The sequence below is a fragment of the Jaculus jaculus genome, chromosome 5, assembly GCF_020740685.1.
Source record: "Jaculus jaculus isolate mJacJac1 chromosome 5, mJacJac1.mat.Y.cur, whole genome shotgun sequence".
Lineage (NCBI taxonomy): Eukaryota > Metazoa > Chordata > Mammalia > Rodentia > Dipodidae > Jaculus > Jaculus jaculus.
Genome location: NC_059106.1, coordinates 79,300,616 through 79,324,434, shown reverse-complemented (window position 1 = coordinate 79,324,434; position 23,819 = coordinate 79,300,616). Strand labels below are relative to the sequence as shown.

Below are 23,819 nucleotides of genomic sequence, written 5' to 3'. Positions count from 1 at the left end.
AAATGTTTGAAAAAAACTAATGCCCGCTTGTAGAAACTTGGGTCCAGTTGCAAGATGTGTTGTAACCTTTCCCAAACTTCATGTTTCAACTGTGATGTGCCTGCTGTGCTAGTGTGAGACAACACCTGAACTCATTTCCAGTATGATGTTGTGTTTTCTATTTAAGTATTTTCTTTCTTTCTTTCTTTCTTTCTTTTTTTTTTTTTTTGAGGTAGGGTTTAATTCCAGCCCAGGCTGACCCGGAATTTACTATGTAGTCTCAGGGTGGCCTTGAACTCATGGCAATCTTCCTATCTCTGTCCTGGTTCTGGGATTAAAGGTGTGTGCTACCACACCTGGCATTTAAGTGTTTCTAATATGCAGAGATTTCTTCTTTTTTAAATTTTTATTCTTTATTATTGACAACTTCAGTAATTATAGTCAATAAACCATGATAATTCCCTCCCCTACTTCCTGTTTGCAACTCCACTCTCCATCATGCCCCTTCCCCCTCTCATTCATTCTCTCTCTCATTTTGATGTCATCATCTTTTCCATCAACATACTGGTCTTATGTAGGTAGTGCCAGGCACTGAGAGCTCATGGATGGATGATATCCAGTCCAGTTTTTGTCTGGAAAAGTAGTACATTGTAAGGAGTCCTATCCTTCCTTTGGCTCTTACATTCTTTCCACCACCTCTTCCACAGTGGACCTTGAGCCTTGGAAGTTGTAATAGGGATGTTTTAGTGCTGAGCACTCCTCTGTCACTTCTTCTCAGCACTCCGATGCCTTTTGAGTCATCCTAGCGGTCACCACCATCTGAAAAAAGAAGCTTCTCTAACCAAAAGTGAGAGTAGCATTAATATATGGGTATGAACATTAAGAAAAGACCTACTGAAGCCTGGTGTGGTGGCGCACACCTTTAATCCCAGCACTTGGGAGGCAGAGGTAGGAGGATCACCATGAGTTTGAGGCCACCCTGAGATTACCTAGTGAATTCCAGGCCAGCCTGGGCTAGAGTGAGACCCTACCTTGAAAAACCAAATTAAAAAAAAAAAAAGAAAGAAAGAAAAGTACTTACTGGGTATTTGGGTTAGCATAATATATACATTAAGCCAGACACCAGCAGGTGTTACACCCCTAGGGCTTATGACTTCCCTCATCATAGGTTTTCAGTATCAGGCATGTATTCCTTCCCTGGAGCTGGCCTCCAGTCCAATTCGAGAGCGGTTGGTTTCTCCCATAACAGTCATGACACTATTGCACCCATTGGCTCATTTGGCCTGGCTGGTATCTGCTGTTGTTTATCTCCATGATGACCTCTCTCTCTCCCATGGAGCTGCATGCAGTGTAGCTTTTTCCAGCTTTCTGTCAGGTGGTCTGCATGGAGGAGGTTTTCAGCTCAGTTCCAGCATGATTTCTCAGTGACCTTGCAGCCCAAGCATGTGGAGTCTTCAGCAATAGGGTCTTGCCATTTATTCCTGGTGGGAAACCAAGTGCCTCTGCAATGGTCTGTAATGTTTTGGGGACATCAGGGACCTCCCTAGTCAACAACTCATTTGAAGGTATCCCATCCTTGGCACTGAAAATTTTGTAATAACCATCTGTGGCTTCTGCATGCAAAAAAGTAGGTTTCCATATGACTTATTCTTACACTCTTAGATTTTGATTAACCCTCTCCCCACCCTACCTTTACACAATCTCTTACCCTGACCTTACTTATGCCTTTCCACCTTGAGAGATTTCTTCTTCTTCTCATTCTCCTCTTCTTTTTTGAGGTAGGGTTTTGCTCTATCTCAGGCTGGAATTCACTGTGTAGTCTCAAGGTGGCCTCTAACTCATGGCAATCCTCCTACCTCTGCCTCCTGAATACTGGGATTAGAGGTGTGTGTTACCACGCCTGGCTAGATTTCTTCTTTTTAAAACAATATTTATTGATTTATTTGAGAGAAGATAGAAAGGGGAAGAGAGCACATGGGTACTCAAGTTACTGCAAATGAACTCCAGATGCATGCACCACTTTGTGCATCTGGCTTTACATGGGTACTGGGGAATGATCATTAGTCTTTGCAGGCAATTGCCTTAACTGCTAAGCCATCTCTCTCCTTAATTTCTTTTTTCTTTTTTTTTGCAAGGGCAAGGAGCTTTATTTTTGGGCTTAAGTTCGGTCTCTTGACTTTATCCCCTTAATTTCTTTTACACATTGAAAACTTCCTTTTTTAAAAAGTTTAGCTGCCAGGCATGGTGGAGTATGCCTATAATATCAGCACTCCAGGCAGAAGTAAGAGAATTGCCTTGAGTTTGAGGCCACCCTGAGACTACATAATGAATTCTAGGTCAGCCTGGGCTGGAGCAAGACCCTACCTCGAAAAAGAAAAAATTCAAGGCTGGCCTGGTTTACATAGTGATCAGGGCTACATAGTGAGATTTTTGTTTCTAATAATAATAAAATAATAAATTCATGAATTTCAGACTTCCAAAAAATTTCAAATATGAGTTTATTTTTGACAACTTCATACCTATATATAATGTACTTTGATTAATAATCCCTCCCTTTACCTTCTCATCGCCTCATTTCACTGAACCCCTTATTCCCCAACTGGCCCTTTTGTGCATAAATATAATTTTGTGACCCACTGAGCATGGGTGGTGACAACGAGAACTTCTTTTTATTTATTTATTTTTAAAAAAATTTTTTGTGGGCTGGAGAGATGGCTTAGCATTTAAAGTGCTTGCCTGTGTAGTCTAAGGACCTAAGTTTGATTTCCCATTATGCATGTAAGCCAGATGCACAAGGGTGGCACGTGCATCTGGAGTTTGTTTGCAGTGGCTAGAGGCCCTGGTGCATCCTTTCTCTCTCCCTCTATCACCCTCTCTCTTTCAAATAAGTATTTTAAAAAATTATTATTATTTTTGCAAGCAGACAAAGACAGAAGAGAGACAGAGAGAATGAGCACACTAGGGCCTCCAGCTGCTGCAAATGGACTCCAGATACATGTGCCACTTTGTGCATCTGGGTAGAGGGGAATTGAACTTGGGTCGTTAGGCTTCAAAGGCAGGCACCTTAACCACTGAGTCATCATTCCAGCCCACAATGAGATTTTTCTCTCCCCTCCCTCCCTCTTTTCCTCCCTCTCTCTTTCTTTATTTATTTTTGGTTTTTCGAGGTAAGGTCTCACTGTAGTTCTGGCTGACCTGGAATTCACTATGTAGTCTCAGGGTGGCCTTGAGCTCATGGCAATCCTCCTACCTCTGCCTCCCAAGTGCTAGGATTAAAGGCATGTGCCACCACGCCCGGCTGAGAACTTTCTAATGGGTAAACTAAATGTGTAGTTTATAGAGGTTGTCTAGCCTCATCTTTACATTTGAATGTTTCTAGAATAGGTTTATATTAAAGGTTCAGATTTCCATATCTGAGAAATAGATGTTCTATTTAAGTAAATACTATTCATTTAAAGTTGACTGTATATATAAAATTCAAGTATAGCTCTATTATTAAATGTGCTCAAGGATGTGGGCATAAACAAGGATCTTGAGTAGTGTTTTACTACAAGGAGGAATGGAATGATTCATAGGAAATACTAGTATATAGAATATTTTGTGGTTTTTTTGTTTTGTTTTGTTTTGGTTTTTTTGAGGTAGGGTCTCACTCTAACCCATACTGACCTGGAATTTACTATGTAATCTCAGGGTGGCCTCGATCTCATGGCAATCCACCTACCTCTGCCTCCCAAGTGCTGAGATTAAAGGCGTGTGCCACCACACCTGGCTATTTTGTTATTTTCTTAAAGCAATGAGTTACTAAAGGTTTTCACAGTACCTAGTCATTATTTATTTATTTATTTGTTTTCCATGTGGGGTCTTACTCTAGCTCAGGCTGACCTGGAATTCACTATCTAGTCTCAGGGTGGCCTTGAACTCAGAGATCCTCCAACTTCTGCCTCCTGAGTGCTGAGATTAAAGGCATGCTCCACCATGCCCAGCTTATTATTATTATTATTGTTATTATTTTAGTTTAAGCATTTTCTCTCTTTATTGATAACTTCCATTATTATTATTGAGACATGGTCTTATGAATCTCAGGCTGACCTTGGACTTTGTTTTTTTTTTTAATTTAAAAAAATTTTTTTCTTATTTATTTAACACAGGGAATAGGCGCGCCAGGGACTCCAGCCACTGCAAACGAACTCCAGACGCGTGTGCTGCTCTGTCCATCTGGCTAACGTGGGTCCTGGGGAATTGAACCTGGATCTTTTGGCTTTGTAGGCAAATGCCGTAAAAGCCACCCCTTCTCTCTCTCTCCTTCCTTCCTTCCATCCTTCCGTCCTTCTTTCCTTCCTTGAGGTGGGGTCTTACTCTAGCCCAGGCTGACCTGGAATTCAGTATGGAGTCTCAGGGTGTCCTTAAACTCACAGTGATCCTTCTACCTCTGCCTCCTAAGTGTGCCACCATGCCCGATTTGACCTTGAACTTTTAAAAATATATTTCATTCATTTGCAAGCAGAGAGAGATGGAAAGAGAGAATGGGCATAACCAGGGCCTCTTGTTACTGAAAACACACTCTAGACTCATGTGCCACCTTGTGCATCTTGCATTACTTGGGTACTGGTCAATCAAACCTGGGCTGTCAGACTTTGCAAGCAAGTGCCTTTAATCTGTGAGCTATCTTTTCAGCCCAAGACCTTCAACTTTTGAGCTTCCTGCCTCTTGAGTGCTGGGATTAAAGGTGTGGGCCACCATAAAGGGTTTATGCAATGCCAGGGATTAGATTCGGTGGTGTGCATGCTAGGCTAGCTGAGCTATATTGCCAGTCCCCTAATTACTCCTATCCCTAAACTCAGAAGCTGCGAATTGTCCAGTGACGTATAGGAAATGAGATTCTTTGCCCAGTATTAAGAAAGCATGCCTTTTCTTCTAATATTTGCATGATCCTCCTCTTCCCACCCTCCTGCAGGGTCTTACTCTGACCTGGCACTCACTCTGTTGTTCCAGGTGCCCTCAAACTCACAACAATCCTACCTCTGCATCCTGAGTGCTGTGATTAAAGGCATGCATCACCAAGCCTGGATCTAACCCTTACATTTTTTAAAGATGTTTTATAGTTCTGGACACTGGCTATCATAGGGCTTTAAGTAACTAGCATGAGGTCATTCAACTAAAATGTCATGGTTAGGTGGAATTAGAATAAAAAGCTGTCTAGGTACAAAAAGACCCCCCCCCCGCCTTTAATGTAGGGTCTCACTGTAGTCCATGATGATTTGGAATTTACTATGTAATCTCAGGTCGATCTCAGATTTAGCAATCCTCCTGCCTCAGCCTCCTGAGTGCTGGGATTAAAGGCGTGTTCCACCACGCCCTGCCATTTATTTATTTACCCTGCTACTCTTACTATTGCTCTTTCTCTTGTCTTCACATAGCTCTGTAAAGTGTTAAAGCAGCCTGTGACTAATAGTCCATTCATAGCTTTTTAGGGAGCTTGTCCCCATATTTGGACAGCTGTGAGAGCTGAAGTAGGTCCCTCTAGAACAATTTTCTACCTCTTGGGTTTAATTTATGCTTGGGACGCTAGATTTATTTTTGAAAACAAATAATTTAGAATTTATCATCTATATGAGGTCCAACTTATTTATTTTTATTCATCAGCAAGCCAAGAGATAGAAGAGAGACAGAGAGATGATGGGCACACCAGGTCGTCCAGCTGCTGCAAACAAACTCCAAATGCATGTGCCACTGTGCATCTGGCTTTATGTGAATTGAACCCCAGCCCTTAGGCTTAACAAAGTCCTTAGCCAAGTGCCTTAACCACTGAGCCATCTATCCAACCCCTATTTGTATATTAATTCATTGATGAACCACTTACTAACCAATGCTATGTTTCTTTTTGAAAAATGTTTGTACATATGTACATATGTACCAGGGTCTCTTGCCACTGCAAATGAATGCCAGATGGCATGTGCCACTTTTTTGGGAGGGGATTTGAGATTGGGGGTCTCACTGTAGCCCAGGCTGACCTAGAATTCACTCTGTAGTAGCAGGGTGGCCTCGAAGTCATGGTGATCCTCCGGCCTCTGCCTCCCAAGTGCTGGGATTAAAGGCAGGTGCCACCACATCCGGTTTGCATGTGCCACTTTTTATGTCTGGGTTTATCTGTGTTCTGGGGAATCTGACCAGGCAGGCAGGCTTTGCAAGAACATACCTTTAATTGCTGAGCCATCTCCCCATGCCATGTGTCTTCATTTTAATAAGTTTTTAGGGCCTTTTTTGTGGCTTATCTTCAGAACATTTTTTTTTCTAATTTTTTTATGACAGGGTGGGAAAGGAGGGAGAGAGAATTGGCATACCAGGGACTCTAGCCACTGAAATCAAACTCCAGACGTGTGCGCCACCTTATGCACATGTGCGACCTTGTGCGCTTGTGTCACCTTATGCGTCTGGCTTCTGTGGGATCTGGAGAGTCGAACATGAGTCCTTAGGTTTCTCAGGCAAGCACCTTAACCGCTAAGTCATCTCTCCAGCCCAGAACTTTTTTTTTTGCATGTGTATGTGTGTGGCATACATGTGTACACATGTTTGTATGTGTGTGGGCATATGAATGTAGATGCTAGAGGTGGACATTGAGTATTTTCCTTAGTTGCTTTCCCACCTTGTTTTTGGTTTTTTGAGGTAGGGTCTCACTCTAGCCCAGGCTGACCTGGAATTCACTGTGTAGTCTCAGGGTGGCCTCGAATTCACAGCAGTCCTGCTATTGCTGCCTTCTGAATGCTGGGATTAATTAAAGTTGTGCGCCATCACACCTTGTTTTTTCTTTTTAAATTGATTTTTTAACATAGGTTGTAGCATAACCCCATTCCCTCATTCCCATTTCCCCACAGGCCCTCTTTAGTAGGGTTACTGGTATTCACTGTGGGGTAATTAGGGTCTCTGTGTCTGGGGAGATCTGTGCCTTGGGGTGTTTCTACCTGCCTTTTGACTCTTACAGTCTTCCTGCTGCCTCTTCTGCAACAGTCCCTCAGCTTTGGCAGGCGTGTTTTCAGTTACTTTTGACTTATCTCCAGTCTGTATTTCTTTTTCCTTCCTTCCCTCCTTCCCTCCTTCCTCCTTTTCCTTTCCTTTCCTCTCTCCTCCTCTCCCCTCCTCTCCCCTCCTCTCCCCTCCCCCTTCCCCTCCCCCATGTGCCACCTAGTGTGTGTGCATGTGTCACCTTGTGTGTCTGACTTAATGGGACCTAGATAGTAGAACATGAGTGCCTTAACCTCTAAGCCATCTCTTCAGCCCTAAGTTTGATTTTTTTTTAAGAGGAGAGTTTGCTACATAGCTCAGACTGGCCTTGAATTCCTTAAGTAGCCAGGCAGGCTAACCTTGAACTTGGGATTCTCCTGCTTCTGCCTCCCAAGTGCTAGGATTTCAAGTGTGTGCCAGACCCAATCTCAACCCCACAACATTGAGGGCCAACTGAACTATAAGGGCTCAGAGAAGCTTGTGGGATGGAAACAGAAGACAAGGGAGAACATTCATTAACAATGGCCCTATCGCTGTCCATGTAGCAAAACAGTTAAGCACTCTGGAGTCTGATAGACTATTCAAATTCTGTCTCCTCTACTTATTTATTGTATGAAACTGGACTGAACCTGAGCTCAGTTTGCTATCTGTGATATACATCAATACTATCTATATTACAGAGCCACTGTAAAGATTAAATGTGTGTGTGTGTGTGTCATGATAAGTATGCAATATTCATATATACAGAAATATAAAGTATGTTACACTGTGCTTGAATAAGCACTGAACAAAATATAAAGTGTTACCTATCACCTAATTATGCCTGTTTGTTTTTATAGAGAGGCCTAGGTGCCTAAAGGGACAAACCTGCTTCAGGGTTCTAAAATTACTTTAAAGAATATCTTTTTGATGACCATGTAGTTCTGCAGTGAGCTATACCTTAGCTATAGAGGGTATGTGGAAAGACTCCCAGCTGGTACTAAAAATTGTCTTTTGCTTTTAGGCCGGAAATCCAAGCCTTTCACCACCAATCCCAGCTGAGGTCTGGTTATTGTTCAAAAAGTTTGCCCTACAACTCTGCTTTTGATGTACCAGATTAAACCAATCATGTTCCTTGCTACTCTGTGAAGGTCTTTGGCATACTTTATTAGTTCTTGGCAGTTTATAAGAAAAACATTTCAACTCCTATTTCTCATCAACAGTCACCATAGTAGGATACAAACCACAGTGGGAAGAGAACTCAAATTATCCTTGAATTTTCATTTGGCAGGCTGACCCATTCACTTAACTGTAGCTTTCTCTTCTAGCTGCTTTTATTGTGAACTAAGACCCTCAAGGGATATCTGGGACTTTTAATTCCCATTCTTCTCTGACCCTGGATCTCAGCAGCCCTCCACATCATTCAATTACATTTGCTCACCCTAAGAACACTGATCACTATGCAACACAACCAGTGACCATGTTCAAGCTTCAGTGCTCTCACTGAAGGAAAGGGTGAGAACTGATGCTTTTGGCCAGAGTACTAATTTAAAAAAAATACACACACACCCCCCCACACACACACAAGCAGAGAGAGGGAGAGAGAATGAACATGCTAGGGCCTCTTGCCACTGCAAGTGAACTCCAGATATCACACGCCACTTTCAACCACTGAGCCGTCTCCTCAGCTCCAGAAAACTAACTTTCTTTTTTTTAATGAGAGAGAGAATTGGCACCCTAGGTCCTCTAGCCACTGCAGTCGAACTCCAGATGCTTATGCCACTTTGTGCACATGTGGAACCTTTGTGCTTGCATCACCTTGTGCATCTGCCTTACTTTTTTTTTTTTTTTTTTTTTTTTTGGTTTTTCGAGGTAGGGTCTAGCTCTAGTCAGACTGACATGGAATTCACTCTGTAGTCTTAAGGGTGACCTCGAACTCATGGTGGTTCTCCTACCTCTGTCTTTCAAACGCTGGGATTAAAGGCATGCGCCACCACGACCAGCTGAACATGGGTTCATAGACTTCTCAGGGAAGTGCCTTAACAGCTAAGCCATCTCTCCAGCCCCAGAAGACTAATTTTTGAAACATAGCTACTACTTATTTTCAGTATGATCTTGGCTGAATTTCTTAACTAATCCTGAGCTCATTTCTTTCCTTTTTTTTTTTTTTAATACTATTTGTTTGAGTGAGAGAGGGAATGGGTATGTCAGGGCCTTTAGCCACTGTAAACAATTCCAGGTGCCTGTGCCACTTTGTGCATCTGTCTTATATGGGTACTGGCAAATCGAATCGGGGTCCTTAGGCTTCACAGGTAAGGATCTTAATTGCTAAGCCATCTTTTCAGCCCCTGAGCTCATTTCTTCATGTATAAAATGGAAAAATAAGCCAGGTATAGTGGCACACGCCTTTAATCCCTCTGGCAGAGGTAGGAGGATCACCGTGAGTGTGAGGCCACCCTGAGACTACATAGTGAATTCAAGGTCAGCCTGAGCTAAGGTGAGACAAACAAAAACAAAAATAAAATGAAAAAATAATTCTAACCCACAGAGTGATGAGATATAATACTTAGCATTCCATAGTGTGGTAGATGCTCAATAAGCATCTGCATATGCATTTTACTGTAGTGCATACACATACTTTCTTCAACACATCTTTATTACCAGAGAAAAGCTTCTGCAAGGCAGCAACTGTTTCCTCCTTATACGCATGTATATCCTGAGTGCAGGCTCAGCACAAAGACACAGCTAGATGTATACTTGTAATCCCAGCACTCAGGAGGCTAGGGCATGAAAATTACCCAAAGCTCAAGACGACCTTGAATAATATAGTATGTACCAGGCCAGCCCAGGTTACATAGCATGACCCTATCTCAAAAACAAGTACCCTCTCCTACACCCACAAAAAAAGAGATTTAAACCATCCCCAACTTTAGTGTTAGTAAACAACAGGGAGTAGTGGGGATTGAGGAAAAGTGGAGCGTGTGTCCATCCAAAGGGGTGACCACTGTCAGCTGTTGACAAAAGAGGACCATGTAGGACTACTGAATTGAGAACATTACAGTATTACCCCCCCCCCCTCGTTTTTCATTTTGTTGTGGTCTTACTGTAACCCAGGTTGACCTGGAGTTCACTATGTAGTGTCAGGGTGGCCTCAAAGGGACTGTGATCCTAAATGTTGGGATTAAAGGCATATACCACCATTCCTGGAAGCTTCACATTTTCTTTTTTCCACGTAGGGTCTCACTCTATCCCAGGCTGACCTGGAATTCACTGCAGTCTTAGGGTGGCCTTGAACTCACGGTGCTGGGATTAAAGTCGTGTGCCACCACACCTGGCAGCTTTGCATTCTTTAGAAGATACAGTACTTAGGTTAAAAAAAAGTGTGTGTGTGTGTATGTATGTATTTATTTGAGAGAGAATGGGAAGTCCAGGACCTCCTGTCACTTCCTTCATATGAAGTTCAGATGCATGTGCCACTACGTATCTAGTTTTATGTGGGTACTGGAGAATCAAACCTGGGAAAGCAGGTATGTAACCATTGAGCTTTCTCTCCAGCCCCAGATTTTTTTTAAAAAATTTTTCTTTATTTATTTGAGAGAAAGAATGAGTGCGCCAGAGCCTCCAACCACTTCATATTAACTCCAGATGCACGAACCCCCTTGTGCAATCTGGCTTATGTAGGTCCTGGGGAATTGAACCAGGGTCTTTAGGCCTTGCAGGCAAATGCCTTCACCACTAAGCCATTTCCTCAGCTCTAGTTTCTCTTTTAACTTGATGTCATCATCTTTTTCTCCTATTATGAGGGTCTTATGTAGGTATTTCTAGGCACTGCAAGGTCATAAATATTGAGGCCAATTTCTGTAGGGACAGTTGTATGTAAGGAGTGGTACCCTTCCTTTGGCCCTTATAGTCTTTCTGCCACCTCTTCCACAATGGACCCTGAGCCTTGGAGGATGTGATGGAGATGTTTCAGTGCTGGACACTCCTCTGTCCCTTCTTAGCACTATGTTGCCTTTTGGGTCATCCCAGTGGTCATCGCCATCTGGAAAGAGAAGCTTCTCTAACCAAAAGTGAGAGTAGCATTAGTATATGAACATGAACATTAAGTGTAGTGCTTTCAGGGCTGTTTGGTGAGAATAATATATGCATTTATCCAGACAAGAGCAGGCTTTATACCCCTAAGGTTTATGACCTCCCCTGCCATAGGCTTTTGATTAGGTTTTCAGTACCAGGCATGTATTCCCTCCCATAGAGTGGACCTTCAGTCCAGTTAGAGAGCAGTTGGTTTTTCCCAGAGCAGACATGCTATTATTGCACTTATTCGGTCATTTGTCCTTATCTGGCCAAACTCGAGGCTTTCAGTGTCCACTGTTTTCACTGCTGATAACTTCTGTCTCCCATAGGGCTGCATACAGTGCAGCTTTTTCCAGCTTTCAGTTGGCTGGGCTACAGTGAGAAGGTTATGGTTTTTATATTAGTGAAGTTAGGGGCTGGAGAGATGGCTTAGCGGTTAAGGCATTTGCCTGCAAAGCCAAGGGACTTTGATTTGATTTCCCAGGACCCATGTAAGTCAGATGCATAAGGTGGCACATGCATCTTGAGTTTGTTTGCCGTGGCTGGAAGACATGGTGAGCCCATTCTGTCTGCCTCTTTCTCACTCTCTCAAATAAATAAATGAATTTTAAAAAATTAGTGAAGTTGTATCAAGGCTTATGTTCTACATAGATATCGTATTTCCTTGCATGTATTATCCTGAGGTGTTCCATGTCTGCATAAATAGTGCAGTGCATTGGAAATAGTACCACATTGGTGGGACCTGAGTTTGCATCTAGATGCATGGCTAGGGCCAGTTACTGTTCTGAACCTGACTGTCCCTTATAAAATGGGGTTGTAATGAGAATTAGAGGTATGAAGTCTATAATATACATAGTATGAAACTTGTTACTAGTTAGTGTCTAGAAATTGCCTGTGGAGAACAAGTGCAGTGTGTACTGAAGTTAATATGGCAGTGATAGGACAGGCTTATTATATCACAGCTTTGATTGTGCCCTGCCAGATCTCTGCATATATCAAGCATAAGTTCTCTTGTGAAATCAGCCTAGGGGTTTCTAGGAATGAGCTCTTCTACCAGGCAAAACAATTGTGCAGGTTAGTTTCCTAGTCTTAGGATAGTAACTTTGAAAAGAGGAAGCAGATCCAAGGAAATTGATAAATTCTTCAGGTAATAATGATGTTTCTTTTTCAGTATTTTACTAAAAGAATAAAACACAATTGATTTCCATATTGTAATCATCCTCTTAACAGCTAAATAGTAAGCCTCAAAATCTATAAGCAAATCTATGATTACCATCAGTGACCTTCAGCATCCAGAAACAACAGTGAATCAAGTAAAAATACCCCCAGTATCTCCTGATTCTTTTTCTATTTTTGGTTTTTTGAGGTAGGGTCTCACTTTAGCTCAGGCTGACCTGGAATTCTCTATGTAGCCTCAGGGTGCCCTCAAACTCATGGTGATCCTCCTACCTTTGTCTCTCGAGTGCTGGGATTAAAGGCATGTACCACCATGCCCGGCATGATTCTTTTTTTTTTTTTTTTTTTTTTTATTTATTTGAGAGAGAGAATGGGTGTGTGCCAGGGCCTCCAGCCACTACAAACAAACTCTCAGACATGTACCACCTTCTGCATCTGGCTTACTTGGGTCCTGGGGACTCAAACCTGGGTCATTTGGCTTTGTAGGCAAGCACCTTAACTGCTAAGCCATCCCTCCAGCCCTCTCCTGATTCTTTAAAACCAGAACAACACATACAGGGTCTTGGTGTGTAGATTCAGTGGAAGCTCTCAATCCTCTTGCCTCAGCCACCTACTCCTGCGATTACAGGTGTGTGCTATAGTGCCTGGCTGAGTTTAGATGTCAAAGAAGGTAATTTTCTATTTTCAGCTGGAGTGGGTCATAGTGGCACACTATATTGAATTGTCTCTGTCTGCAACCATTGTCATACATTATTCCCTGTAAGTACCTTGCCCTAGCAATTATCTGTACTTTTAAAATTATCATGAACATAATGACAGATAACCTTTAGTAATCCTACAGACTACTGTATGGGAATCAGCATCACTGTGTTGCTATTAAGGACATTGCATTTTCTTTGGATTAACCATACTTAATTTTCTTCTCTTACTGTTGAGCAGAAAACCAAGGCAGTAAGTCATAACTTTCCTACCTTGTGCACATTGCTTCTCTACCATAACATACTGTTAGCAGTTGCTTACAGACATCACTGATGACCAATCAGAAGCTGTTTAATTACCTTAAAATTTTTAAATGGAACTCTGACAGCCAATAAGAAATCCTTTGGGTGGGAACTGTAGCAACCCTGTCGTTTGGTTTTAAGAACAGTTTTAAATTTTCAGCCCCCTCTTTTGGAAGCACTTGAGGCCTTATGGGATATGATAGGTGCATTTCCTGGGTCTTTCCAATCCTTAAGTTCCCGGGTTTGAAGTGTAGAATCTGACCCCTGGTCTGCTTCTCAAGGTAACTTTAAAACAGGAAGTGTACAAAGGAGGTAACTGATGACGCCAACAGCCAATCATGGCTTTGTGTTCTTAGCTGATAATGCAGCTCAGCCAATGGGACTGCTCTGGAGGCAAGGTTTGGTGTCAAATAGCAGGCTAGATTGAATGTCTTTGACTGTTAAAGTGGAAGGAGGCTGTAGGGCTTCATTGGAGCCTCGGAGTTTTCACTGAGGCAGGGGTCAGCTGAAAGACAAAGAAAAATGGCGAATAGTTTGTTGGGGGGTGGGAGGACAGCTGTTCGGGTTTTCACTGGAGTGGACATTCCAGACTCAGGTTTCTGCATCTCCTGCTGCCTTTTGTTTCCTCCGTCCTTTTTGGGGGGAGGGATAGGACTGACTTAAATTCTCCCTGCCCGAGGAGATATAAATAACTCCATGTAAAATTAATGCAGTTCCCGGTAAGTTTAATTCTTTGTTTTGTTGAAATGATAGAAACTGTTTAGCTTCAGAGAGTGTGGACAAGTTGCACTGTTTCAGAAAATGGCCACTTTACATTCCATGCATACCTTTTTGGTGCACCTAGAATACCTTGCTGTGTTTAGGTTTTGGGTGTCCTTCAGTTAGGATTTCTTTTCCTAGTTGGGTATCCAAGAGCAGATACAAGAAGGGCTAATCATTTTTCACTGGCATTAGAGAAGCAAAGCACTTTCTGCACTGGGTAAACTTAACTGTTTCCCAAATAATTTTCCTTTGTTCAAGTGCACTGAGGCTTCCCTACAGAATAAGCTGAGTTGTTGTTAAGAGTTTCTTTCTCCATGCACTTTGTTGACATCTGTGTTTTTAGAGCTAGGAGCCACACTTAATTGCTCTTTGAAATTTGTGTGAAAATAAGATTTGCAACGGATGCAGGTTCTAATGGTGAAGGCCCACATGCCAGTGTGAAATTCTCTCATAACTTTCTTGATTTACCTGTCTCTAGAGTCTAATAAGAACTGATTTAGTAAGTCTTTGTTTCAAAATGTACATTTTAGTTTTGAGTGCTGGTTCAAACATACTACTCCAGTTACACTGGCAGTGACGAGAGCAAATCATTTTTTATTAATTTCAAACGGTCTGTCAGCTGTTGATTTGGTTCTTTAAAATATTATAAGAAAAATGCTTTTCATTTTCAGTATGAAGTATTTGAACTGGTTTACCTGTAGTTTATAAATAGGAAAGTTATAGGTACCTTATCTTTTGCCCTTGATATCCCCACCCTGATCTTTAAGGGATATGAAACTCATATAGGTTGCTAATCAGTAACTAGTCAATTCTTATGAATAATGAAATCATCAGTCTCATGTACTAAGATCTACAATATATCTGATTTTGAAAAAGCAATTCTTTATTTTCTTTTTATTTGCAAAGCTGGAATGAAGGTCATTGGAACATTTCTGCAGCAGATTCAGTGTAGAGCAGTGAGCCAGCAGCACTCGGCTCTGGGAGGGAAAAGGAGCAGAGCAGGCCTCGTTAGAAGAGAACTTCGGAGGGTGCTGATTTGCCTTCCCTTGCTCCCCCTTGAGTAAAAGATTGACCTGAGAGGATCCATCCAGGTTCAGGTTTTGGGCACTTGCAGATGGAGTGCTGTTAATAGCCAAAGTTGCTGGATGCAGGCCTCTGCTGCTCGCTGCTTGGAAAAGTGACCTTGAAACACTGCCGAGGAGTTGAAAGATTGAAGGACAAAATTAGTTTATACAGATTTGAACTGAAATCTCTGTTTAAGATGAAAAAAGACTGTACTTCTGATGTTCACATCCAGTGGTTACTAGGAATTTATTATAGATTCAGATTAAGGAGTTTTAAGGCAGTAAGACAATAGGGTTGCATTCATTCTCTCCCCTTGCTTTTTCCCTCCCCCAGCCAAAAATTCTAAATCCTTCTGGTATGATAGTTGAGTGAACAGCCCAACAGAATCAGAATTCTTTGCACGGTACCTTGTCATCTTTGTAATCTAGAGGGTTTTAAGTGAAGAATGGTATTTTAGGAGTTCAAAGCAACTGTATTTGTGAAACTCCTTTTGGGGGGTTGGAATTTCTTATGGTAAGAAAATGTTCATTCTGGGAATTTTAAGTCCTAAGAGAAAGGAATATGTGTTAAGTGGTACATTTAAGAAATAGTTATTTTAATTTATTTTGTATAGGCTGTTGATTTATGTTATTAGCTGTTTAAAGTTTTATATGTGATTTAAAAACAGTTGCAGATACTGAATAACCCTATTGGCTCTGAGTAGAGTGGTAAAAGTAAAGGTGGCAAAAAGGATGGGATGAGGCATGACTAAATTCAAGAATTGTGTGGTGTTATTAGCTGCTTAAAAAGAAAGACATCTAGCCAGGCTCTTCGTCTTTGTAGAGTCGTGGATTTAGAGACTCGCCCACTACCTGGGAAAATGTGTATAGGCATGCCTGTACACAACCTGAGACAAAGATATTTCCCCTACATCGGGTTGTTCTTATGTGATTCCTTCATTGAACACTTTCGGCAGGTCAATGTTTTCCAGAGAAATAAGGAAAGGTCTGGAGCTAATCATAACTTGGACTGGAGGTGGCTGAGAAAGATGGAGTGAAGTAGAAAATGCTTAGATGGGGCCTGACATTTGGACCTTTTTTTTTTTTTTACCTTGGTTACAATATTTTCAGGCAGCATAGTGCAAGCCATTTAATGTCCAGAGTCCTATGTTCAAGTTCCATTCAACTTTGTGAGCATGGTCAAGTCAGCCATTTAGTGTAAGCTTCCTCACATATAAAAAATAGCACCTTCTTTAGTGATGACTCTTGAATGAGGTCATGTATGTTGAAAAGTACTTTGCAGGTTAATGAGTTAACTGCTTTACTTATTACTGACCCAAATTAATTGAGTTATTAAATGTTTATGGAGTAGGTATGGCATCAAAGAAAATGTCTGTATTTTGCCAGGTTTGGTGTTGCATGCCTTTAATACCAGCACTTGGGAGCCCAAGGTAGGAGGATTGCTGTGAGTTTGAGGTTAGCTTGAGACTAGAGTGAACTCCAGGTCAGCCTGGGCCAGAGTGAGACCCTACCTCAAAAACAAAATAAAACAAAACCCCTATATTTTAATATATTCGTACAGAATGTTTGAATATGACACACCTGCACATTCCTATTTGTTAACATGATCCTGTCTTATTTAATGCATGTTAAGATCATTAAACCATCTTCTATTAAGATTCCTATGAAGGACTTTAACAAACCCATTGTCAAAAATTAAGGCCTCAGCTGGCTGTGGTGGCGCACTTTAATCCCAGCATTTGGGAAGTAGAGGTAGGAGGATCCCCCTGAATTCGAGGCCAGTCTGGGCTAGAGCAAGACCCTACCTTGAAAAGAGGGGGGGGGGGAATTAAGGGCCTCAGCAAGAGGATCAGAAGTTCAAGGTCATTCTTAGCTACATAGCAAGTGTGAGGCCAGCCTAAACTTACATGAGGCCCTGCTTTAAACATGAGTAAAAGAAATTAAGGACCTTAGATAAGTGAAGGAATTAAGAGCCTCTCAGAATAAAGACTTGGAGCCTCTTGCCTGGATCTTGAAATGTTCATTCTTGTGCTAGTGAGTTGTAATAGCGGCTGTTGTTTACCTAGCAGAGGTACCTATTTAGCTTGTGCATCACGTGTTTATAAAGTGGACTGGAGCCTCATTTTTGTTTTCTTTGCTTTGAGGTTGTGATACTTCTGTGAGTGTTACCGAGTACCGATAAGCTAGTAAATGTTAGGCTGAAGACTAAAAAGAAAGTTGATCTCATTAAAATTTAAGCACTTACAAATTTTGTGAAGCTTATACTTTCTGTGAGACACTTGTAACCAATGATGATAGCCTATGTATGGAGATTTATTTTATTTATTTGAGAGAGATAGAGCGAAAGAGGCAGAGAGGTAGAGAGAGAGAGAGGGAGAGGGAAAGAATGGGCATGCCTGGGCCTCTAGCCACTGCAAATGAACATGTGCCACTTTGTGCATCCGGCTTATATGGGTACTAGGTAATTGAACCTGGGTCCTTAGGCTCTGCAGGCAAGTGCCTTAACCACTAAGCTATCCCTTCAGCACCTAGAGATTTTTTAACACATATTTTACTGCCTAGTATTAACTATTTTAGCTGTCTCCACCCCACCACCTGCTCTGGGGGTTGATATTTTATGATGTTTGGTTTCCTGTCCCTTTTCCTCAGGGATGGTCAGTCAGCATTGATGTCTACCTCCATCTTCTTTTTTGTTTTTGTTAATGTATTTTTGTTTTTTGAATCATACTCTTTTTTTTTTTTCTTTCTTTTTGCAATATGCACTTGCTAGACAAGTGCTTTACCACTGAGCTATACACTCAGTCCCTAAAAAGCATTTGTGAGGCTGATCATGGTCTTGTTCGTGGATCAGATTATTTTTGTTCAATCTTATCCCTACTATCATGCATAGAGTTTGAATACTCCCAATTTAGACTGATGAAAAGCCACTTAGGCAAGCTTTCTACTTTATTCCCAGCAACCTGGAATCCTTAAGGGATCTAGTCTTTTAATTCCTTTCTTGTAAAGGAGAAATTGAGGCCCAGAGAGATTAGACCCTTATTAAGACCTTGTAGCTTTTTAGTGACTGGCCTGTGCAAAATCAGAGATTGACTCTCAATACGTTCATTGCATGATTTTTTTAAAAATTCCTCTAGGTTGTTTTTCTTTCATGTTTATCTTGGTACATGTGTATAGGTTTGCTGTTTGAACACAGAAGGAACAGAGAAAATAGGCCATTGAGGAAGTTCAGAGTCTACACATGGTTAGTAAGCCTACATTCTGGTTAGAAAGTTTGCTGTGGCAGCAGACTTAGATCCTCTAGGGATCTGAAGATCTCTTGCCTCAGCTAGTTGCTTGTTTTGAAAACTGAGAATCGGCTGGGAAGCTAATGGTGCCCACCTGGCTGAGGTGTCCCAGAGATCTGGGTTACTTTATGCCTTGTAAAGAAGCAAGCTGAGATATACAAATATAACATCTGCATGCCAGGTAGTGCTTTTTATCTTTATGGTTTATCAATACACTTTAAGGACAAATATATTTGGGTCTAGTTCTTCATGTGAGTCCTTGAAATGACATATTTAATAAAATAAAGAGCTCAGGGGTTTTAAGCCTTTGTCAGACTAAAATAGGAATTGTTAAGGTCTATGTATTAAAAAAAATTACCTATTCCAGCTGGGCGTGGTGGCGCACGCCTTTAATTCCAGCGCTTGGGAGGCAGAGGTAGGAGGATTGCCATGAGTTCGAGGCCACCCTGAGACTCCATAGTGAATTCCAGGTCAGCCTGGACTAGAGTGAGACCCTACCTCGAAAAACCAAAAAAAAAAAAAAAAAAATTACCTATTCCAAGTTTACTTTTCCCATCAGCAAGTGGTCTTATTTGTGTGTATGCTTATGTATGTCACAGTAGTTGTGGACTTTTGTTCTTTGTTTTCTGGTGGGCCATTATGTGCTGATTTTTTTTCTCCTACCATCATATTAGAAAAGTGACCTTTTTTTTTTTTTTTTTTGGTTTTTCAAGGTAGGATCTTGCTCTAGCTGACCTGGAGTTCACAATTCAAATTCACTCTGTAGTTTCAGGGTGGCCTTGAACTCACCACACCCAGCTGAAGTTTTGTTTTCTTTTTAATCTGTTTTTCTAAATATTGGGTCCAGCTCTTTAGGATTTGGCCAGATCCTAATTGTATTACTACTTTTTATCTCCTGTCTCTCCCTGTGGCATTCCAAAGCTAGACTTCACTATTCACTTATTGAGCGAGAAATTTTTCTCTGTGCAGGATATTATAAATTAAATCATAGCTTTCACCTGCAGTGAAAAAGGGCAGCTAAGCCAGGTATGGGGGTGCATGCCTTTAATCCCAGAATTTGGGAAACAGAACTAGGAGGATTGCCATGAGTTCAAGGTCACCCTGTTGAATTCCAGGTCAGCCTGGGCTAGGTCGAAAACAAAACAAACAAAAAAAGGCAGCTAAAGATAAGAAATATAGATAAATTCCAGTGAAAAGAAAAAACTAAATGTTTAAAGTGGCATAACATAATGTGTGACCTTGTGTTCCTTTGTTCAAAGGAAGAAAGACTAAAATAACCACAGCCAGCTACAGGGCTGATTGATTTGTTAACCTTTTTTTCTTGGAAGTACTATCATTTTGGTCCATTTCCATATTGTCAATTATATAGACAACTAAGGGAAAGACTTGCTTGATTGGAAATATTGATATAAAACTAGGATTTCCTTCCTCTGGCTATGCTATATACAGTTACCACTGAGGAAATCCTAAAATTGGGTGCTTTTTTACACTTCTTTTTACCAGTTTACTACATGACTATGCCTTTTATATGAAACTTTATAAAAATATGCCCAAGTTAAATTTTATTGCAGATCTAAAACATCTGACACACATAGAATATTAGAAACTGGTATAGAAAGTACAAGTGAAGTACATAAAATTCCAGAGAGGGAAGACCCCAGTTAAGGGAGAGAGGGAAGGAAAGGAGGGAGAAACTGAGAGAGGAAGGAAGGAAGTTGGTTGGTTGGTTGAACTGGCCATTAGTCTTAGGGAAGTAGCAACAATGATATTCCAGGCATAGGGAGCAGCAGGAACAAGGTCATGATTCATAGAGCACAGTTTGTACTCAAGAAAGCAACAAATAGGCCACAATTCTTAGAGCACAAAAAGATGAGTGGCGGATAGGAAGGAGTGATTAAAAAAAGAAGTCTAAGGAAATTGGATCAAAGGGTCTTGACTGCCACACTAAGAAATGTGAAGTCTCAATGAAAGAAAAAAAAAAGATGGGCTGGATGGATGGATGGCTTAGTGGTTAAGGTGTTTGCCTACAAAGACAAAGGACCTGCGTTCAGTTCCCCAGGACCCATGTCAGCCAGATGCACAAGGTGGCGCATGCATCTGGAGTTTATTTTCAGTGGCTGGAGGCCCTACTGAGCCCAGTTTCTCTCTTTTTCTCTCTTTGACCTCCCCTCAAAATCAATCAATAAATAAATTACATACACACACATAGATAGATAGATAGATAGATAGATAGATAGATAGATAGATAGATAGATAGATGAATGTCTCCTTGGCATTGGTATTCCTTGAAGATTTAGGAAAGATTTATGTGGCTTATCAGAGTATATATTGATCAGATTCATTACATATCTTTTTATGAAGAAGACACTAGATATAGAACACAGAACCAGACAGACAGGTGACATACTTAGAAGATTGTGAGGAAGCTTAGAATAGGGAGCAATAGAACAAGCTTTAGAACTCTTAGAACCTGGTTCACAGGGATCACTAAATGGGTATTAGCAGGTACAAGTATCATTGTTTTTATTATTGAATGGAGGTGATGGAGGCCTAAACAGAGATGGTGGAAATACGAAGAAAGGTTAGGAGATGACACTGTTATTACAAAGTTTAGCAGTTAAAACTTGAAAAACAGAAAAAGGAGACTCCAAGCCTAGGTGACTAGCAGATAGAAACAGAAAAGTTAGAAGGAGCATGTTTCAGAAAGAAGATAAATTTGAGTTTGCCCCAAACTGGTAGTATATGTTTGGAAATCTCTCTTTTTCTCAGTCACTCCCCATCTCTCCCTCTGGTAGTATTGGGGATTGAATTTAGGGCCACTGCACATATAGGCAAACATTCTATCATTGAGCTACACCTTCAGCCTATATATTTGGAGTTTAAACTCATAAAGCAATTGTAGCTGAACCTGGGTGAAAATGAAGGCAGAGAATGGAGTTAGAATTTAAAAGCTTCATGTCAAAGATGGAAACAACAGGGCTGGAGAGATGGCTTAGCGGTTAAGCGCTTGCCTGTGAAGCCTAAGGACCCTGGTTCGAGGCTCGGTTCCCCAGGTCCCACGTTAGCCAGATGCACAAGGGGGCGCATGCGTCTGGAGTTCGTTTGCAGAGGCTGGAAGCCCTGGCGCGCCCATTCTCTCTCTCTCCCCCTCTCTGTCTTTCTCTCTGTGTCTGTTGCTCTCAAATAAATAAAATTAAAAAAAAAAAAAGATGGAAACAACAAAAGTATTGAACCCTTAAGTTGAGAATTCTGGAAGCATGATCAAGGTCACTATTGTTTAACCTTTTTTTCTCCCTATTTTATTTATTTGAGAGAGAGCAACATAAAAAGGCAGGCAAAAAGACTGAGTATGGATGTACTAGGGCCTCGCAAATGAACTCCAGACACATGCTCCACTTAGTGCATCTGCCTTTACGTGGGTACTGGGGAATTGAACCTGGTTGTCCACCTTAAGCCAGTGCCTTTAACCACTGAGCAATCTCTTCAGCCCCTATTTAAGCTTTTTTGATTGTGCACTCCTATGAATGAGAAATTCACATATGGATTTTTTTTTCTTGTTTTGTTTTTGTTTTTACTAGGTAGGGTCTTACTTTAGCCCAGGCTGACCTGGAATTCACTACTTAGTTTCAGGGTGGCCTCGAACTCATAGTGCTCCTCCTACCTCTTCCTCCTGAGTGCTGGGATTAAAGGCATGCACCATCACTCCCAGCTACACGTGGATTTCTTTTTTTACATGTGCATTTTTTAATAAATGTTTTTATTTATTTGCAAGCAGAGAGAGAAGAGAAGAGAAGAGAGACAGAATGGGTGTGCTATAGCTTCTAGCCACAGCAGATGGACTCCAGGTACATGTGCCACTTTGTGCATGTGGCTTTATTTGGGTACTAGAAAATCAAACTCAGGTTGTTAGGCTCTGCAGGCAGATATATTTTTAATCTCTAAAGTTTCTTGTTCATTTTTAAAGAATAATTCACTTATTTATTTATTTAAGAGAGAAAGAGAATGGGCATGCCAGGGCCTCTGCCACTGCAAATGAACTCCAGCTGCATGTGCCTTTTGTGCATCTGCCTAACGTGGGTCCTGGGGAATCAAACCTGGGTCCTTTGGCTTTGCAGACAAACACCTTAACTGCTAAGCCATCCCTCCAGCCCTGCTTGTTCATTTTTGTTGGGGAGGTTTTCAGAATGGGGGTCTCACTCAAGCCTAGGCTGACCTGGTACTCAGTTCGTAGTCTCAGGGTGCCTTGAACTCATGGCAGTCCTCCTACCTCTGGCACTTGTTCATTTTTCTATTTAAAAAAAATTTTTTTTTTTTGCTCATTTTTATTTATATATTTGAGAGTGACAGACAGAGAGAGAAAGAGGCAGATAGAGAGAGAATGGGCGCACCAGGGCCTCCAGCCACTGCAAACGAACTCCAGACGTGTGCGCCTCCTTGTGCCTCTGGCTAACGTGGGTCCTGGGAGTTGAGCCTCGAACCGGGGTCCTTAGGCTTCACAGGCAAGCGCTTAACCGCTAAGCAAAAAGCCCAACTTGTTCATGTTTCAAGTGTTAGTGTAGTTTAAAATTAGAGACTAATCGCTTCTCAGCCTTTTGGCTAAGATCAAGTGTAAAAATTAGAGACTAGCCAGACGTGGTGTCGCACGCCTTTAATCCCAGCACTCGGGAGGCAGAGGTAGGAGGACTGCCATGAGTTCAAGGCTACCTTGAGACGACATAGTGAATTCCAGGTCAGACTGGGTTAGAGTGAGACCCTACCTTGAAAAAAAAATTAGAGACTATAACTCCCCTTATCCAGGTATACATACAAAAGTGTTATTTTAACCCACCTGTGTGTGTGTGATACTTGATATTGAGGCTGGGATTAAAGAAGTGTGCCACCACACACGGCTTAACACACAGCTTATAGGTCAGTATGCAAGAAGGTAATATTAAAATTTTCTATATGTGCTTTGACATAGAAAAGATTAGAAATACTGCCCTTGAACCTGATGGCCTTTACTTAGTCTGAAGATGAATAGATAACTTCCTTGAGATCTTATTTAGTAGTTTCTTGAAGTATGTATGTTTCCATCCAATGCCAAGGTTCGATTTCTGAGTTGGACTGGACTTAATGTTATTGATACTAGCTCTGTAAAATCTCATGTGGGAGCATCCTGTATAAAGCCAAGCAAAAATATATGTGTAGGAATATAGCAATGCTTGTTTCACAAGTAATGTATAGCCATGTGAGGTGTAAATACAGTTAACTAGTAGAGGTGATGAGACCAGCCTAATCTATAGGACTTAGCAGAATCTTTCAATATGAGGCAGCTATAATTATTTTCTAGGGCAAGTATGTTGTAATTATCCTCAATCCAAAATAAAGGCAGTAAGAAACTTTTCACTAGAGAAATAGTGGTAAATTTCCAGCCATCTTACCTGGCTATTTATATCCTTAACTCTGTGATTTTTTTTTTTTTTTTTTTTGCTTGTTGTTGTTGTTCCCTTTCTTTATAATTA

The 23,819-nt window shown here is 41.2% G+C and overlaps 1 protein-coding gene across 2 annotated transcripts in view; it reads left to right on the top strand.

Moving 5' to 3' along the window:
* Nfyc (nuclear transcription factor Y subunit gamma) overlaps nt 1-23,819 on the top strand; it is a 98,000-nt gene that overhangs the window by 8,730 nt on the left and 65,451 nt on the right. The window contains exon 1 of one of the 2 annotated variants that reach the window (XM_045149876.1): nt 13,768-13,927. The exons of the other annotated variant lie outside the window; for it this stretch is intronic. The gene's annotated coding sequence lies outside the window, so the exon portion shown is untranslated. Of the gene's footprint in view, nt 1-13,767; nt 13,928-23,819 lie in introns of those variants that run through there. 2 annotated transcript variants of the gene reach the window in all.